This window comes from Rhincodon typus, unplaced genomic scaffold, assembly GCF_021869965.1.
Source record: "Rhincodon typus isolate 14 unplaced genomic scaffold, sRhiTyp1.1 hic_rhity00015158, whole genome shotgun sequence".
NCBI classification, from domain to species: Eukaryota; Metazoa; Chordata; class Chondrichthyes; order Orectolobiformes; family Rhincodontidae; genus Rhincodon; species Rhincodon typus.
This window is the reverse complement of record NW_025980796.1, coordinates 1-5,555: the sequence shown is the minus strand read 5'-3', so window position 1 is coordinate 5,555 and position 5,555 is coordinate 1. Positions and strand designations below refer to the sequence as shown.

The window sequence follows — 5,555 nt, the reverse complement described above, 5'->3', positions numbered from 1 at the left end:
TTTAGGTTAGATGGGCTTCAGATTGGTTTCACAGGTCGGCGCAACATCGAGGGCCGAAGGGCCTGTACTGCGCTGTAATGTTCTATGTTCTATGTTCTGCAATTGGTCCTGAGAATGATGTCCTAGACCCAACTATCTTCAGCTACTTCATTAGACCTCCATTGTAAGGTCAGAAATGGGGACATTGATTAACAAGTGGATCAAAGGTTGCAGGGAGAAGGCCAGAGAATGCAATTGAGAAACATATCATCCATGATCGAATGGCAGAGCAGACTCGATGGCCCAGATATTCCTATATATTATGGTCTTGAGGACATTCACTGATTATTGCACAATATTCAGCACCATTTGTGACTCCTCAGATACTGAAGTAGTCTATGTCCAAATGCAGCAAGACCTGGACAATATTCAAGTTTGTACTGACAGATTGCACCTATCATTCATGCCACATAAAGTGCCAAGCAATGCCATTTCTAACAAGAGAGAATCTAACCATTATTCCTTGACATTCAATGGCATTCACAAGTATTATGAATTGATTGATGGTCAAATTCTCTGTATTGTTTCCTACAGTCTGAGGGTTGCAGTCATCCAAGAAGGCAGTTCACCACCAACTGGAGTTGGACAATAAATGGTGGCATAGCCAGCGACTTTCACATCCCATGAATGAACAGAAAAATAGAATGACCCTAGGTTTATAGGTCTTATTTCATCACAGATAAAACAACATTAGTCACTGCAAACAGCATTCTGATAATAGAAATGAAAATTTGTACCAAGTTTCTTAAATTGTAAAACTGAAGACAGCCTGCTCGAAAACATCATCGTTATTCCCCCTCCGAGACCCGAGTTGTCTTCACATTAGATACTAATATCAAAGTTGATCTTTTAAAATTATTCTTCGAATGTCAAACATTCAGGATATTTGGATAGAATGATTTCTGAGAAGAACACTGAGACATTCTTAGCAACTTGAATGAAACAGCTTATTCTGGGCGAGAATATTGGCCATCGATTGAGAGAAGAGGGTTTGCTGAGATTCAGGGTGTCGACCAGCCTGGGGAAGGTTTTCTCTTCAGCCTGGGGGAGCCCTCTTCAACTTCAGAACCTGTACAATAAACACCAAATAAAAATCCAAAGTCATGGAGACAGTTAGATCACCTTCACACGCAGCTCATACTGACCACCCTCTGCAACATCTCTCTGCCTCATTTAATCAGCTTATAGGTCATCCCTTCACTTGATATTCAAGTTGGTACTATACTCACACCATCTGACACTTTTAATCACGTGCAGAGATTTATTATTTGATACTCCACTCACACAATTTGTATCATTTTTTGATATTGCTGCCTATAAATTATATGTCTGTGTGCTCCCTCTCACTTCACCTAATGAATGGGCTACCTTCCAAAAGCTTGTGATTTCTAATAAACCGATTGGACTATAATCTGGTGTTGTGTGACTCCTGACTTTGTCCACCCTTAGTACAGCACGGGCACCTCCACATCGTGGAATATACACAGAAGTTTTACCTGGAGCTGCACAGGCTCCAGCTGCAAGTGTTCCTCCAGAGCAGAGGTGGCGCTGTCAGTGGTGGTGCAGGGCGGCTCCGGCTCCGCCGCTGTCGACGAGAAGGGGTTGGCGACGGGACGGGGACAGGGCTAATTAATGCCCGGTACGTTGGCTCCTGCTTGGCGGTGAGAGCTTGGCTGTTGGTGGTGACTCTGCAACGGGCTCCCGGGGCCTGGGTGAGGCGATGGCGGCGTTTCCGGGCCGTGCCCTTTCCTCGGGCCCAGTGCGGGAGATCATAGGGTTCCTCCCCCCCCCCCCTCCCCCTCCCCCTCCCCCACCCTCCCCCTACCCCCCCCCCCCCCCCGACCCCCCCCCCCCCCCACCCCCCGACTCCCCGACTCTGACTTCCCTCCCCTGCTGATCTGCAGCTGATCGTGGCCCCGCTCACCCAACCTAACCCAACCTTTGATTCGCCTGGCCGCGTTTCTGAGATCTGTTCGGGGGTGGGGTGAAATGCGGCGTTCTGATCTCTCTGAATGTCTGACTGAGGCTTCATGTTGCTCTGTGACTTTTCTCTCGGGAAATTACTTTGATTTCCCCGGGTGTCTTTTGGGAGTGAGATCTGGCGGGAGTAATATGCCCACATTTAGGTTTGACTGAGTGAACTAGTTTGTTCTGCCACTTCATGTTTCTGTAACTTTTGCTTCGGTCTTTTTGATCCACTCGAATATACGAGAACAGGGATGTGTCTGATTTAAGAATATTAACTCAACCTTCGTACAGTTGTGTGAGTGCCTTAATGTTTGCATGTCCACAGCAGCTGAATAATAGAGAACTGTTGTATATGTGGTCATTGTGAGACGTAGGCTTTAGCGGTGATTCTTTTTTCAAGTAATTGTGAGTCACAATAATGATTTGCATGTGTATTTGAATAAGTTTTATAAGGGGAAAGAAAAGGTTATCAAATGGCTGACCACTATTATATTTCAGAAACTATGGATTGTAATTTATAGCCAGCAGGCCAGAGTAATATTTCTGATTTTACTCGATAAAAAATGACTGAAGGATTGTTGCTGCTGTGTAAATTTGATTAGTGTTATGGCCGTCTTTGTTTTCCTAATGAAATGGCGGCTACGTTTATAAAATGTTTAGGTGCTTAAATGAATTGAGAACTTCGTAGACTTGCTGGCCTTGTACTGAACCAGGTATAAACCCGAAATGTTGAAAGACATTCTAGTAGACATGTTCAGCAGTTGTTGACTTTGGTGTTTGGAAGTCAAATCCAAGTCATATGAGCACCTCTGCGTTGACTGGCTGATGTTAATGCAGGACGGACAGAGCAAGGTAATCCAAATCTTCTGGCCCGCTATACCATGAGAGCCCCTTTGCGATCTGATTTTGTGCTAACTGAGCAACCATTAGTTATGTTGCAACAGCTCTAACAAAAATATTCTAATCATGATGAATTTTATTAAAATATATATGGAAAAAAGCTACTACTTTTTATGGAGATTTTGGATATGTAGCAATGCTGCAGTTTGCATAGTGTGTTCCAACAGCTATGACATTTTTTTGTGCATTAATTAAATAATTGAATAGGAAAGGTTTTGAGGGATATGGGCCAAATGCAGGCAAGTGGGGCTAGTTTAGTTTGGGAAACTTGGTCAGCCTGATGGGTTGGACCAAAACCATTGTTTCTGTGCTGTATGACTCTGACTCTAATCTCAGGAACTCATAATGTGAAAAAAACAAGAGTAGGTAATTATGATAAATACAGAATTACTAATGGAATTCTCATTGGTGGAGAATGTTAAATAACAATGGGGTGTGTGATAAGTTCATGATTTGAATAATTCTATTAAATCTCTTTTTTGATCGAAGTCTGTCCACAGAGCTGAAAATTGAGATTTTTAGTCAGTCTGTTCAGACATGGTATGACACACTTTTGGAGCAGATGGGCCTTGAGTTAGGACCCTCTGGCCCAGAGATAGGGACACTATACAACAATATATTATTGAACTGATAGTTTCATGGTCATCACTACTGGGGCCAGTTTTCAATTCTAGATCTTATTTATTTAAATTTGACCTGCTGCCCTTGTTGAGATTTGTCCATAAAGCATTAGCTTGGGTGTTTTAGAGTATCACTCCAGAGACATTGCCATGAGGCCACCATCTCTCCTAGATATTTTTTTAAATCGACCTGTTCATATATGATAGGACACATGTCTGGCACAGGTGGGACTTAGACTTCGGACTGAGGGGTAGGGATTCCCATAAACCTCCTTGATACCTTTTTTAAAGTCTGATACCCATAATTGCGCACAATACTCTAGGTAGGGCCTAACCTGTGATTTTTGGGGGTGTAGAATAACTTTTGTTTTAACCCTATGCCTCATTAGTAAAGCCAAAGGTCCTATTATCCCTTTTTTTATACAATGGCCTTCTCACCTTCACAGGGTTTGTGCACATACCACCACTCTTCCTCTTTTTTTTGACCAAAATTTGTTCTTTCAAGCCTCTGTTAAATTTAATCACTTTGTGATCACCCGCTTCATCAATCTGCTGTCCTTAGGCTTGTTTATATTTTATTTGCTTGTGGGACTTGTGCATCGCTGGGAGGCCAGTATTTATTGCCTGTCCTCAGTTCTCCTTAAGAAGCTGGTGGTCAGTCAATGTGCTGTAGGTTGACCCACAGCGCCATTGGGGAGTGATTTCGGGATTTTCACCCAGCGACAGTAAAGGAATGGCAATATAGTTCCAAGTCATTCTCATTGTTTACTACACATTTGAGTTTTATGCCATACGTAAATTTTGAAATTATTCCCTGCATATTCAAGTTGGGATAGTTAATGCATATCAAAAAGAGCAGAGGTTTGAATGTTGACCCCTGGATAACACCACTGTAATTTAACTCTGGTCTAAAAATACAACTGTTCACCATTGTTTTCTGTTTTTGTTGCATTGCCTATAACTAAGACTTTAGAACTGTGTGGTGATACATTATTAGTAGGAAGAATATGGACAGACAGTATAGGGTATAGACAATATAGAGGGTGTAGGAGCAGAGGGTCTCAGGTGTGTGTATATGTGTATAGATTACTGAAGGCAGCAGGACAGTTTGAGAGAGTAGTTAATAATGCATTCTACATCCTGGGCTTTATTAATGAGGGCATAAAGTACATCAGCAAGGAGGTTATACTGAACTTATTCAAGGCTCTGGTTAGTCCTCAGCTGGAGTTATGTATGCAGTTCTGGCACCACATATAAGAAGGATGTGAACATCTAGCAGAGACTGATTTACAGGAATGATTCCTGTGATGAGGAACCTCAGTTATGAGGCTAGACTGGAGAGGTTGGGACTGTTCTCGAGAGAAGACAGCTAAGTGGAAATCTGGACAGTAGTTTTCAAAATCATAAGAGATCTGGATAAAATAGATAGGGAGAAACTGTTCCCACTTGTAAAAGGATTGAGAATGAGAAAGCACAGATTTTAAAGTTATTTACAGACTTAGCAAATGTAATGTGAGAAAAAGTCTTTATCACTCAGTGGTTTGGGTCTGGTCTGTTATGTCTGGAGCAGAGCGACTTAAGGCATTCCAGAAAATGCTAGATGATTATTTGAATAGAACCAATGTGGAAGGCAATAGACAAGTGAATAATGAAGTTGTAATGCTCCTTGGTTAGTCAATGAAGATACAGTGGGCTGAATGGTCTCACCACATAATGATTTGGTGAATAGGACTTAAACTAAAAGAGTTGGGAAGGTTCAGATGAATGGCCATTTAAACAATAAAGAGAAAAATTGAGACAATAGAACAAAGTGGCTATACTTACAATGTTTAAAAGACATTTGAATAAATACATGAAGAGGAAAGGCTTAGAGGGATATGGGCCAGGAGCAGGCACGTGGGCCTAGTTTAGAGATAGCAGGAACTGCAGATGCTGGAAAATCTGAGATAACAAGGTGTAGAGCTGGATGAACACAGCAGGCCAAGCAGCATCAGAGGAGCAGGAAGGCTGACGTTTCGGGACTAGACC

At 42.2% G+C, this 5,555-nt stretch overlaps 1 long non-coding RNA gene across 1 annotated transcript; it reads right to left on the bottom strand.

Annotated features, from left to right (window-relative positions):
• Window positions 1-539: 539 nt before the first annotated feature.
• LOC125482690 lies at window positions 540-1,843 on the bottom strand. Its single transcript, XR_007261725.1, has 2 exons — window positions 1,536-1,843; window positions 540-1,108 (listed from the first exon to the last, which is right to left on the bottom strand). It is a non-coding gene; the product is annotated as an uncharacterized LOC125482690 (long non-coding RNA).
• Between the last annotated feature and the right edge of the window lie 3,712 nt (window positions 1,844-5,555).